A 14244-nucleotide genomic window follows, 5' to 3' on the forward strand; every position below is an offset into this window, starting at 1 on the left:
GTGTGTTCCCTAATATCTCTAGAAACCTTCCCCTCTGCCCGGCAGTCCCTCTCTCCTCTTCACTCCTGGTGTGGGAATGAGAAGTTTCTTCCATTCCGGTAGCCCAAAGGGGATGGATTGGGGGCAGAGGTGACCGAGCCCGTGAGGGTGCATGGAGCCATATGGGAAGCTGAGAGCGTGTGTGTACCTGTGTCAGAGCATAGGAGAGCACGTGAGTGTGCCTGTACATGGACGTGTGCGTGTTCGCAGGTGTGCACCCAGGAGTGCGCGTGCGTACCTGCAGGTAGAAGGAGGTGGGGGTGCGTGTGCAAGCGGAATCTCCGTTTCCTGGAACCTTTGGCGAGCCTGAGGAGGGAAGACTCCTCCCAAGCTCCCAGCTGCCTGAACAAAAGACCAAGTGTCCGATGGATGGCGCTGGGCTGCCTTCTCTGGCCCCTTTAGATCACCACACCAAGTTCAATTTGCGCCGAGTCCAGCGTTAACGGGCTGTAGACTGCGCCCTTGCACAATTACCTTATCACAGCCGAGCATCTATGGAATCGGCAAAGCATTTTCATTGAACAAATCAAAGGGGGGTATTGGCGCCCGGCTCTGGCTGGCCTGGAGCTCCGGCTGTACACAAGTTCCCAGGAAGCTTTCCCCCCAGGCTTTTGGGGGGTGGAGTGGGATGGGAATGAGGACAAAAGGATCAAGGGCTGCTTGGTCCCCACCTCAAATCGCTAAGGGGAGGCTGATGGAATTGGGCTCCTTTGGTCCCCAGGGCTCCTCCTTCCTGGTCTCCTTGGGAAGCCCCCTCCTCTACCATGGCCTCAGTAGGGAGGGGTCTTTCCTCTCCTGGGTACAGGAGCCCTTATAGCCCAAGTTCCATAGGGGATGCTCTGTGAATCTTCATTGGCTGAATGAATGAATGAACGAATGAATGATTCTAGCACCAGCAGGATATCTGGATTTGGGAAAAGGCGGGGGAGACCTAGGCTTGAATCTTGTGCGGCTGGTGATTGGCAGTGATATCGAGCCTTCTGTGTGCTAAGATCTCCTGGAGCCTTGGAGCATCGGGAGGGTGACAAGCCGTACCTGCATGGTGAAAGGTGCTCCGATGGAACTAAAACATGGCTGATCTGCAGCATCGTAAGTGGCAGTGATGAGAGCTGGGTGAGCCTCGGTCCGCAGTCTGTACTCAGTGCACGCTGGCTTCCTCGCTTCCCGATTCCTCTGCAGTCAGCCACTGGGACCCTTCTGTATTCATCTCCACAAGCATTCTAGGGCTGAGCTCAGCATCTAGAAGAACACAGAGGGTGCTTGATAAAGAGCTAAGTTGAATGATCATATTGCTTTTTGCTCTTGGGCACCAGTAATTAATAACTAGCATTTTTGAATGCCTACCCTGTGCCAGGCATTGAATGGCAAGACTGTTTAATCTCAAAGCCCCCGTGTGTGGTGGCTATCAGCATCTCTGTTTTATAGAGGAGGAAACTGAGACTCGGGGATGTCCAAGGTCAAACTAAGATTGGTCCAAGGTCAAAGAGTATCAGGTAGTAGGGAAGGGATTTTAACGTAGGCTTCCTTGACTCCAAAGTCTGCTCTCTTTCTTGCTCCTATGTAGCCTCTTGCTGCTTCAGTTTCCCCTTTTATAAGCCAGATGATCCCCAGCACTGAGCACAGAGACTGGCACATGGCAGGTGCTCAGAGGCGCTACTGAATGAATGAATGAATGAATGAATGAATGAATGAATGAGGCTGAAACATTCTAATGACCGTAGCATTGGATGTCTTGCCCCCGGAGTCCATGGGGATGGGGATGGGGGATGCAGGACCAGAGAATGCTGGCTCCATGAGGGAGATTTTGAGATGACCTTGTCCAAGGACTTTTCTGCTTCAGGAGCCCACTTCCCTCCTGTAGGCTCTGGGGAGGCCAGAGGGGCTTTTGCCTGGCTAGAAAGTGCCTACCCTGAGGGAAGAGCTGGCCAGTCTGGGGGTACCCAGGAGCCCCTGGCTGGTGCCAGGTCTTCATTGAAATGTATAGGCAGAAGGGAGGGTGCGCTGCATATTTGTCTAGGTGAATTAAAAGCACAATCCCCATTTCCCAGAGGGAGCAGTTGGTTCATATTTATACATTTAGTCTCACAGGTGTAAAATAGGTTTCCTTTATGCTTATATAATAATTTTTCATTTGAATTTCAAGGCTTTATTCCCTTCTTTGGATTCAAGTCTTCCACCTGAACCCGATTCTCTCCATAACCATTAATTCCTTCATCATAAAAATGAATTCCATCTAATTCTCTATAGCGGCAGTTAGAGCAGATCAAAAAGTGCCTTTGCAAAGGGGCGTCCCCCCCCCCCCCCCCCCCCCCCCCCCGCTTCTGCCATTGTAGGTTTCCGCTGGCCTGTTCTCCCCACCCCCTCCCAGTGCCGAGTTTCAGAAACCAGGGCTGGGAGCAGAAAAACTTATTTCTCTCACTCAGGAGGGTGTGTGTGTGCGTGTGCTTGGGTGTGTGGTAGAAAATGCTCCCCAGTTTCAGAAAGACAGCAACAATAACAACGATAGTGGTCATGCGGTACTTAGGAGCCAGACACGTGTCAGGCACTTTGCATACAGTCTCTGATTGAGTGCTTGTTCACATCCGTGAGGTAGATACTGGTACCTTCATAAGGTAGACGAGAAGCCAAAAGTCCATAAATGTGAAATAAATTGCCTGAGGTCACACAGCTAGGAGCCGGTAGGGCTTAAGATTTTTTTTTTTAAAACACCTTATTAGATATTTCACCCAGACATTATAATAGGATGGGTCTTTCCAGACATAGTTGACACCTTGATGCGCCTGTCTCCTCCCGCATTCCCTTTCTTTTCGTCCAGAAGAAATCACAGTCACGAATTTGGCACATTTCATTTCTTTACATGTTGTCGTAGCTTGAATCACGCCTCCCAAAGATACTGCGTCCTAATTCCTGGAGTATCAGGAATTACAGTGTAATTACCTTACCTTACAGTGTAAAAGGGTCTTTGCAGATGGGACCAAATTAAGGACCCTGAGATGGAGAGATGATCCTGGATTATCTGGGTGGCCCGAAATGCCATGACGCGTGTCATTATAAGAGAGGAGAGAAGGGGAGATTTGACACAGAGGAGGAGAAGGTGCTGTGGTTGAAGAGGCAGAGATTGGAGGGATGTGGCCATAAGCCCAAGAATGTGGCAGCCAGCAGAAGCCAGAAGAAGGAACGGGATGTCCACAGAAACCTCTGGCAAGAGCATGTCCTGGGACACCTTGGTTTTGGCCAAGTGTTAGAGTGACTTGGGACTTCTGGCCTCCGGGACCAAGAGAGAATAAGTTTCAGTCATTTTACTTCACCAAGTTTGAAGTTGTTTGTTATAGCAGCCCTAGGAAATTAATACACACGCTTTTGTGAGTTTACTCCATATTTATATGAAATCCTGTACTTTTTACAGTTTACATAATGGTATGCCATGAATATCATTCTGAAGCTTCACGCAGTGTTTTTGAGATTTATCCTTATCGACACCAGTAATGTTGGTTTATTTATTTATTTTTTTAAAAGATTTTATTTACTTATTTGGAAGAGAGAGAGAGTGAGCATGAGCAGGGGAGGGGCAGAGGGAGAGGGACAAGCAGTCTCCCCGCTGAGCAGGGAGCCCGACGTGGGGCTCGATCCCAGGACCCCAGGATCATGATCTGAGCCAAAGTCAGATGCTTAACCCACTTAGCCACCCAGGCGCCCCAGTAGTGTTGGTTTAAAGGCAGAAAAAAAAAGAATCTAATTTTCTGGGCAGATACAGTTGGGTCCTGCCTGGCCTCATTTTGCCCTGCGGAGCGCTCTGTTACACTTGCCCTCCCTGCGCTCCCGGGTCCAGGGACTCTGTGAACTTGGATTTGCCATGTGTCAGGACTCACTGGAACAAGGGAAAGATGTGGGGACCTGGTTCCAGGTGAACTCAGGATTCTGTGTTGTTGAATGAAACAGCGTGTTAGTGAATCCGGGGGTAAGGGGCTGGTGATAAGTGTCCCTGGTTTTGTATGATTGGTTTAAGTTGATACACGTTGATGAGAAAATACAAGTTGATACAAAGTAAGCTTTGTTGGACACTTTTACAGTCTATGGAGTTGTCATGTCCATTTTAAAAGATTTTTATTTATTTATTTGTCAGAGAGAGAGAGAGAGAGCACAAGCAGGGGGAGCAGCAGAGGGAGAGAGAGAAGCAGGCTCCTCACTGAGCAGGGAGCCCGATGTGGGACTCGATCCCAGGACCCTGGGATCATGACCTGAGCTGAAGGCAGATGCTTAACGACTGAGCCACCCAGGCGTCCCTGTCATGTCCATTTTAAAAACTTGATTCTCACTTCCATATTGTGTACAGGGACAGGTACGTCACAATGAAAGAAAACGGGATTAGGGTGGTGAAGTGGTTTTCCTGGTGTCCTAGAGAGAGCCGGTGGTTAACCCAGGTGGGTCCACTGAGTGGGGCTCTGTAACAGAGAGCAGGCGTTGAAACCTGATGAGCTCCATTTTAATCTTGGTTTCTGTCCTCACAGCTGGGTTTCCTTGGGCAAGTGACTTCACCTCTCCGAACTTCCATTTCCTCATTTAGGAAATGGGCACAGCAACACTCAGCTTGTGGAGGATTGCTGGAGAGATGATGTGTGCACAGTGCTGGCACTTAGCAGGGCTCAGAAAGGGGCAGTTTTTAGGGTTTGTCCTCAGTTGAGTATTATTTTTCCCCTTGAGGTCCTGGGCTGTAACTTACATTCTACCAGAAATTATCAAGGAAATTTAAAAAAGCAAGCAGCCAAACCAGTTGGCTGGCATCAACTGTTATCACCAGGGGGCTTGATTTATCCCTTTTTGGGGGTCACTGGGGCGTGATGACCTGTGACCTGGGCTGCCAGCAGGGGTAGGAGCCCAGCAGATTTGGGGTCATCTAGGACTTCTGGACAGACCTGATAGACCACTTTCCAATTGGGTTTTTCATTATGTAGGGGGCAGTAAATCAAAGGGACTGCCCCAGGCTACAAACTTAAAAGGGCCCCAGGCTGATGGAAGTGGGCTAGGAGGATATGATGGGGGGAGAGTGAGGGCACCTCTGGCTGGTTAACAAGTGGATCTGAGGGGAACAAAGTATCACACAAGGGGAAAAACCCACCAAAAATAAAATTAAGAAGTAAATGACAGACCAGAGAACATGCTTTCAATACTTCAATGTCTTTGCTATATAAAGAGCTCTTGCAAATCAATAAGGATGATGCATCATCTTTAGGCAAAAAGACACAGACAGGCAATTGATTAAAGACATACGTCTTTAATACACGAGGGCTAGGAGCATATGAAAAATTGTCCATCTTACCAGATACCTAAGCAAAGCAAATGAAGACAATGAGGTGCCATGTTCACCCATTAAAGTGGCAGTTGTGAGGGGAAAAGCAATGCTATCCAGGGTTGCTGAGAGTTCTGGAAGCTGGGACTCTCATATGCTATTTGTGGTGGAGTAAATTGGTACCAGCTTTCTGAAGGGCAACTTGCAAAGTATGTTTTAAAAGCTCTAGAAATATTTAGAACCATCCTTGGGATATCACTTTGTACTTCTAGGAACTTATCACGCACATGTGCAAAGGTGTAAGTGTGTTGTTCATCACAATTTTTTTTAATAATAAGGAAAACTGGGGGAAAAATCTCAAACAATATAATATTGGCGAATATATCATGAAACATGCATATAAAGGAATCTTCTGGAGCCATCATAAGGACACATGTTAAGAGGTGACACTTGTGGGCGCCTGGGTGGCTCAGTTGGTTAAGGGACTGCCTTCGGCTCAGGTCATGATCCTGGAGTCCCGGGATCGAGTCCCACATCGGGCTCCCTGCTCAGCAGGGGGTCTGCTTCTCCCTCTGCCCTCTTCCCTCTCGTGCTCTCTGTCTCTCATTCTCTCTCTCTCAAATAAATAAATAAAACCTTAAAAAAAAAAAAAGAGGGGACACTTGTGTAATGTTTCTTTTACCATCTTAGCTCATTTAATCCTCACGACTGTTTGAGATCTGTACTAATATTATCACTCCTATTGTATTGGCTAAGAAAGTGAGCCACTGAGAGGTCAAGTAGCTTGTCCTTGGTCCCCTACCTGGTAAGTGGCACATACAGTGTGAACTCAGGCAGTCTGGCTGTAGGGTCTGTTTTTTTTTTTAATTATTATTTTTTTTTAAGATTTTATTTATTTATTTGACAGAGAAAGACACAGCTAGAGAGGGAACACAAGCAGGGGGAGTGGGAGAGGGAGAAGCAGGCTTCCCGTGGAGCAGGGAGCCCGATGTGGGGCTCGATCCCAGGACCCTGGGATCATGATCTGAGCTGAAGGCAGACGCTTAATGACTGAGTCACCCAGGTGCCCCTTCTTAATTATTTTTATTAAAAATTTTTTTTTTAGAGAGGGAGAATAGGAGCAGGGGGAGAGGGAGAAAGAGAGAGAGAGAGAGAACCTTAAGCAAGCTCCATGCTGAGCACAGAGCTTGACACAGGGCTTGATCTCACGACCCTGAAATCATGACCTGAGCCGACATCAAGAGTCAGATGCTCAACCGACTGAGCCACCCGGGTGCTTCTAGGGTCTGTGTTCTTAAGTGAATGGATAGATGATTCTAGGCAGATGCAGGTGGATCTTGAACGGCTCCATTTTTGTCTCTGCAGAATGCTGTGCTGGGTAGAAGTTGGAGTGAACTGTACTACCTCTCAGAATTTTTATTTTTATTTTTATTTTTTTTTTAAAGATTTTATTTATTTGACAGAGAGAGACACAGCGAGAGAGGGAACACAAGCAGGGGGAGTGGGAGAGGGAGAAGCAGGCTTCCCGCCAAGCAGGGAGCCCGATGCGGGGCTCGATCCCAGGACCCTGGGACCATGACCTGAGCCTAAGGCAGACGCTTAACGACTGAGCCACCCAGGCGCCCCCCTCTCAGAATTTTTTATCATCAGACAAAAAGTTCATGGAAATTGAGTGGAAAAAAAAAGCAGCTTCCAAAACAGCATGATCCTACTTTATTTTTTTAAAAAGATTTTTATTTATTTATTTGACAGAGGGAGAGAGCACAAGCAGGAAGGGCAGAGGGAGAGGGAGAAGCAGGCTCCTCACTGAGCAGGGAGCCCAGCAAGGGGCTTGATCCCAGGACCCTGGGATCATGCCCTGAGCTGAAAGCAGACGCTTAACTGACTGAGCCACCCAGGTGCCCCAGCATGATCTTACTTTAAAAAAAAAATACATCTATGCAGAGCAATAACCCCAGAAGAATGCACAGCCAAATGCTGAGTGCTACTACGGGGTAAGATTCTGGGTGATACTGATTCTCTTCTTTTTGCCTCCAGGCATTTTCTAAATTTTCTGTAATGAGGATTACACCTTTAAATAATGAAGGCATCCACACGGAAGTGATACAATGAAAAGAAACAGACTTTGGGGCCACGTTCATGCCTCAGCACCTAATTACCTCCCCAAACCTAATATCACCGCAAAGAAATGAGTCTCATGGGTCACTCTTTTTTTTTTTTTTTAATATTTTATTTATTTATTTGAGAGAGAGAATGAGATAGAGAGAGAGAGAGCATGAGAGGGGGAGGGTCAGAGGGAGAAGCAGACCCCCTGCTAAGCAGGGAGCCTGACGTGGGACTCGATCCCGGGACTCCAGGATCATGACCTGAGCCGAAGGCAGTCGCCCAACCAACTGAGCCACCCAGGCGCCCTCATGGGTCACTCTTGACGTTCCCGTAGACACTGACCATCTCTTGCTTCCTTTCCACTCGGGGAGTGGGCAGGCACCCACGTGATTGCCTCCACCCCGCAACAAAGGGAGCATCCGGAAGCACGCGTCCGTCTGGCATGGTGATGTGCCAGCCCCCGGGGCCAGGCATGGGTACACGGCCGCAAACAATCCTCTGCCCCTGGCGTGTGGCAGAGCTCGGGGGCCGGTCACCTCTGCCCGACTCTGAGTCTTGTGCCTGACCACCACATCCTTCTGCCCCCAGGTGAATTAATTATTTTTTTTCACCCTTTTGTCTGGGAGAAAAATAGCTTCGATGGCCCAGGGCATTGATTCTCAGTGTGGTCCCTGGACCAGCAGTATGGGCATCACGGGGAGGCTGGTTAGAAAGGCGACTTCTCAGACCCCACATCAGACGTGCTGTATCTGGGGCGGCGGGGGTTGGGGTGGGGGGTGTGCAGCAATCTGTGCTTTCACAAGGCTTCCAGATGATTCTGAGGCATGCTAAAGTGTGAGTCACTAAATCAGAAGGATCATCGCGAAGGTTTAGAGCATTCGAGGGTGTGAGAGCCATTTCTCATTTTCTCAGCCGCCCCCAAAGTGACTGGCTCTGCTAAACTCGTTTTTGAAATCCTGGAGACAGGCTCTGGAAAATGAGTTCGTCTTCTCCATTCTCCACTCCCCTCCCCTCTTCTCCCTCAGAACGCTGCTGACAGCTGATTAATGGGGAACGACTCTCCAAAGATTTCTTTACATATATTAGGTTAGGAAAGGCTTTGAAAACTTTTTGTGGCAATTGTGTCTGCAAAGTCTCCCTCCATTGGCTCTCCTCGGGGATGGAGAAGTGGTATTTGTCTCCTTTGAATTTAGACAATGACTTCTATTCTTGTACCTCTCTGGACAGTGCTGGACCGGGAGCCAGGGGGCCTGGGTACTCACGTGGGCTGTATGACCTTGGGCATGTCACTTCCCCTCTGGGTCTCAGTGTGCTTCTCTCTTTGATTATGGGGTCAGATGGTCCCTACGCTTGCATCCATGATTTGAAACCTGGAAATTTTCTTCTGTCCCGAATGTCTAGAGCTGGGCATTATCGAGAAGGTTCATGGAAGTGTGTCTCACATATTGATTAATTTTAGGGAAGAAACCCATGGAGTTGTAAAGAGTGTGTGTACACGTGTGCATGTGTATGCATCCGTGCCCAAAACACTGATGTGGGCTGAAGTCCACAGGAAGGAAGGTGCGTACGGATGCAGATAAAAAGAGCAGATTTCAGTTTTCTTTATTCCCTGAAAGACGTGTTCACAGAAAAGTGTTGACTGATACTGGGTTGCTGTGATTTGCAAAATATGGGCCATTCAAATGTGCTCATTGTCAAGTCAAACATATTATCAAGTACTCATGGACACTGATGGCTTTACATTAAAGCTGGGAATCTGCATTAAAGCAGCGCTTCCCTGGAATGAGCTGGGGGTCCTTTAAAAAATCCTTTGGAAGCAAATTCTTTATTTTTCATTCAGGTGAAAAGTAAATCCTAGAGGGTGGGGTTGGGAGAGGGTAGTGAGGAATACTCCTGAACCATGCCTCCCACTTTGTGTGCCAAACTTCGGACACCCTAAAACCTGGGGTGGGAATGCAGGGGTGTGGGGTCCTGAGCCAGTTGCCCCTGGCTGCAAGTGGTTGGTCTCATCTATCCCTATTATGATCCATTTCTGTGGGTGCTATGATTGTATAAAAGGTTGGGAAGTAAGCACCTCCATTTTCTCAGCGGGTCACATCTAGGGTCTGGCTGGAAAAGAACATCTTACCTTGTCTCCGGCAGCTGGGTAATGTCCGCTGACCTACAGCTGGCTTATAATGCCCACAGTCCACAGCGGGCTAACGCTCCCACAGTCTTCGCCTCATCCTGGGAGTCTCCATGTGCCAGCTCTAGGCCCGGGGCATCGCCGCACAGCTGTAAGCGGGAGCCAGGGGTCAAGATTTCCAGCAGCCCTATTGGCTGAGGCTGCTCTGCACAAACAGTCTGTTTGGAATCCATTACCCCCGGTCCTATATAGATAACAGTTGTAATTCCCAAGCCACAGAGCCAAAAATCTTAATCTTCAACCCCGCAGGCGCTCTTGGGTTTAGATCCCCTGATTTACCAGTTCTGTGATATTGGGTGAGTCAGTTTGCCTCTTGGTGTCTTCATCTCTTCATCTGTTTAATGGGGATATTAACAAAGCTTACCTCTCAGGGACTGTTGACAGATGCAAGGACATAATGTATGAACAGCACTTAGCACAGTGGCTGACAATCAGTAGTCGCACAATGAAGTATTATTATTTAGATTCTTCACAAATGTTTACTGAACCAGATGTGGTGTCCGTCCTCAAGCTGCCGTGTAGCCCGAGGGGCAGTGTGGACACAAGAATGAGAAACCAGTGGGGCGCCTGGTGGCTCAGTCGGTGAAGCGCCTGCCTTCGGCTCATATCAGATCACGCTCTCAGGGTCCTGGATCCAGTCCCGCATCCAACCCTGCATCAGGCTCCCTGCCCAGCGGGGAGTCTGCTTCTCCCTCTCCCTCTGCCCCTCTCCCGCTGACCCTCCCCCTGCTTGTGCTCTCTCTCTTTCTCTCAAATAAATAAATAAAATCTTTATATATATATATTTTAAAAATATTTTATTTACTTATTTGACAGAGAGAGACATAGCGAGAGAGGGAACACAAGCAGGGGGAGTGGGAGAGGGAGAAGCAGGCTTCCTGCTGGGAGCCTGATGTGGGGCTCGATCCCAGGACTCTGGGATCACGACCTGAGCTGAAGGCAGACGCTTAATGACTGAGCCACCCAGGCACCCAATAAATAAAATCTTTAAAAAAATGAGAAACCATTCAAAAGAGCTTGGGTCCTGCAGCCAGGAATTTGGGTTCGAATCCTGACTCTCCAATGTCCAGCTACGTGACTTTGGGCCGCTGTTTCCTCATTGGTAGAGTTGACACTGAATCGGAGGGTCATCCAGATAGGCGAATAATCAGACCCGAGTGGCCTGAACACAGGGTTAAAGTCGGACTTGCTCATTTGAACCTCACGGGAACAAGCATCTCTTTTTCCTGGTGAGGGATTCCCATGACTTGCCCAAGGACATACAACCAGTTAAGCAGAGTGGCAGGGGTGGATGGAAGACTCAGGGAGAACCGTCTGCACTTAGATCTCAGAGGACAGGGTGCCTGGGTGGCTCAGTCATTAAGCGTCTGTCTGCCTTCGGCTCAGGTCATGGTCCCAGGGTCCTGGGGTCGAGTCCCACATCGGGCTCCCTGCTCCGCGGAGAGCCTGCTTCTCCCTCTCCCACTCCCCCTGCTTGTGTTCCCTCTCTTGCTGTGTCTCTCTCTGTCAAATAAATAAATAAAATCTTAAACAAACAAACAAAAAGATCTAAGAGGACATTTCCGACCTTCTCGGAGAAAGAAGTCTATCACGGGAGGAATGGGAGATGGAGAAAAACATTCCTGGGGGGAGGCTGTGTGTACCCCCAAAAGCCCCATTACCTCTCTTGGGCTGGGTTTCTCTATCGCTCTGTGCCGAGGCTGCATCTTCGGGAGGTGGCCAGGAGCAGCCTGTAGCCCAGCAGCTTCGTTGCCTGTGATCTGAATTTCCCCCACTGGAGCTGCAGGGACAGCCAGAGAGCAAAGACAGGTGTAGACCATTTGCAAGCTAGAAGCCATTTCAAAGGGAAAGCTGGTCCTTGATATTCCCTGCAAACATTCGAAAAAAAAAAAAGTTTTTGGATTATAAAAGCAACACTCGTTCTTTGCAAAGTATAAGAACAAAATCAGGACTGCCCATCACAAGATATTCCTTGCATTTTCAAGTATTTGCTGCCAATATTTTCCCTGGACCTACATTTGCAATAATCCCATGGGTTCAAGGGCTGTTTTACTCAAATTTGTGTGAAAATGTATCTTGGCGTCCTTAGTTTTTTGTTTGTTTGCTTGCTTGCAGACAGCATATGTAATAGCTATGGAACGTGCCATTGTATGGACAGAGTGCAGTTTCCTTAGGATTCTCAATTGCTTCCCCCTTTCCCAGGATAAATAATGCTGGGGAGAGCCCCCAGCACACCTGTGGAAGAAAAGCCTCTCCTGTCGGCCCCAGGGAGGAGGGAAGCCCAGTAGGCTCCCTGAGCCCTTTTCCCATGGCTTGGAGTGGGACCAAAGCTCACTTGGACTCCAAATGCCTGAGGCCAGACCCTTCAAAGAAAGGACGTTCCCCCTTCTATTAATTGGGCAATTTGGAAACCCAGGCTTGAGTAAAAATATTATTTTTCCCCAGTCATTCTCAAATTGCTTATTCACCAAGTTAAGGCAGCCAGTCAAAGCGAGGGAAAAGAAAACAAAACCCCAAACTTCGAACCAGCTGTGCCCTGTTGTGTAGACAAAATAACCCTTTGACAGACCGATCGGATCACCTTTTTGACCTTTTGATTCTCCACAATGTTAGCAAGACTCAGCTGTTCCAGTGGTCTGGGTTTTGTTTATTTCTTCTTTTTGTTTCGTTTTGTTTTTGGTTGGTTTGTTGTGCAAACAATATTCCAATATTAGAGATGAAATGAAAAGAAGAAAAAGATGGTCACACACTCCCTAGCCCAGAGGAGTCGGACTGGTTCTGCCCATCCTCCCTCCCTCCCTCCCTCCCTCCTTCCCTCCCTCCCTTCCTTCCTTCCTTCCTTCTTTCCTCTCTTCCTTCTTTCCTTCCCTCCCCCTTTTCTTATTTTCTTTTATTAATCTTTATACATTTTTAAAAATTATGGTAAAAGTCACGTACATGAAATACACCATGTTTTACCATCTCATACTGTCCAACATAGTGGCAATCGATACCTTTATAATGTTGTGCACCCGGCACCACTACCCACTTTCTGCACATTCTTGCCCATCCAGAAGGAGAGGGCCACCCATCAGCAACCACTCCCCATTCCTCCCCTTGACCCCAGCCCTAAGCAACTACTGATTTTACCTCCTGTCTCTTTAGATCTGCCTATTCTGAGTATTTAGGTCCTATAAATGGAGTCCTACAATATGTGTCCTTTGGTGTCTGGCTTCTTTCACTCAGCATGGCGTTTTCTTGGTTCATCCATGTTGTAGTGTGACTCAGGACTTCGCTCCTTTCTATGGCTGAATAACATTCCACTGTTGGGTCGTACCACTTTTGCTGTTTTGAGTTGAGTGTTCCATCAGGCAGCCTGGTGCAGCAGAGGGCAGGGGGTACTGGGGTGATGAGGCTGGCTGACAATGGGCAGTCAGCACCAAATGTGCCAGCCATCTGGGGAACGTCGCCTGTGTAGACCACAGAATTAATCAAATTGGCTTCTGGATGAGGACACTAAGTGGGTCATCCACATTGGTTGGGAATGTTAGGTTTCTCCTCTTTAAAAAGGAAATAGTGTTGTTTTTGAAAGAGTTGCCATGGGGATTAATTGGTTAATGTATTAAGAGTTATTACTCTTCCATATCGAAGCACATTGATAGGATTCCTTCAGTTGCTGACATTTCATTTAATTCACATGAAAGCCCCAGTTTCATTTACTCACAGAGTAAATGAAACTCACTTGGCTGAGCCTGCTTCCTCTCCTGCTAGCCTTTTATGGCTGTCCAGAGGACGGTATAACTTTTGAGAGAAACTGCAAGCCATAAAAATCTTTAAAAATCCCTTTAAAAAACCCCAGCAGGGATTAGGTTTGGTTTGGTTTATTTGCCCACTTCCTATAACAATAAAACATGATTAAAATGAGACAAAAATTCTATAGGCTTATTTCGGGAAGGTTAAAAGAAGATATAATTAAAAATGGGAGTGGGGCTAAGAGTTGAATCAGAAACCTTGGCCGAGAGAAGCTGTGACAGTTGAATATAAAATTTTGCTCCGAGCTTCCTAGTGGCCAGGGCAAAAAGGGAAAGCAACTAACTGGGTTTGATCAATCTGATGCAGGGTCTCTCAGCCTAGGTACCATTGACATGTTGGGCTGGGTAATTCTTTGTTGTGGAGTGCAGTCCCTTGCACTATAGCCTGCCCCGAAGCACCTGCCCTCCACCCAGCTATGACAATGATGTCTCCAGGGATGCCTGGGTAGCTCAGTCAGTTAAGCGTCCACCTGTTGATTTCAGCTCAGGTCATGATCTCAGGGTCGTGAGATCAAGCCCCACATCAAGCTCCATGCTCAGCACAGAGTCTGCTTGAGATTCTCTCTCTCCCTCTCTCTCTGTGTTCCTCCCCCCACTTTCTTTCTCTGAGTAATAATAATAATAAATGTCTATGGACAATGCCAAATGTCCTCTGGGGGTGAAAATTGTCCCATGGTTGAGAACTGATGACCTAATAAAAGGACACAAACCTTGACGTGGGGTCTTCGGATCAAGAACTGGACAATGTGACCACCAGGGTTTTCAGGATCAGGTCTCGAAACCCAAAGATAAAATTTCACCTGTGATGTGCTCAGCTCAAGAAGGCATCGGCTCTA

The sequence above is a fragment of the Mirounga angustirostris genome, unplaced genomic scaffold (assembly GCF_029215605.1).
Source record: "Mirounga angustirostris isolate CCGP_5_RB_7025 unplaced genomic scaffold, mMirAng1.0.hap1 SCAF_4, whole genome shotgun sequence".
Lineage (NCBI taxonomy): Eukaryota > Metazoa > Chordata > Mammalia > Carnivora > Phocidae > Mirounga > Mirounga angustirostris.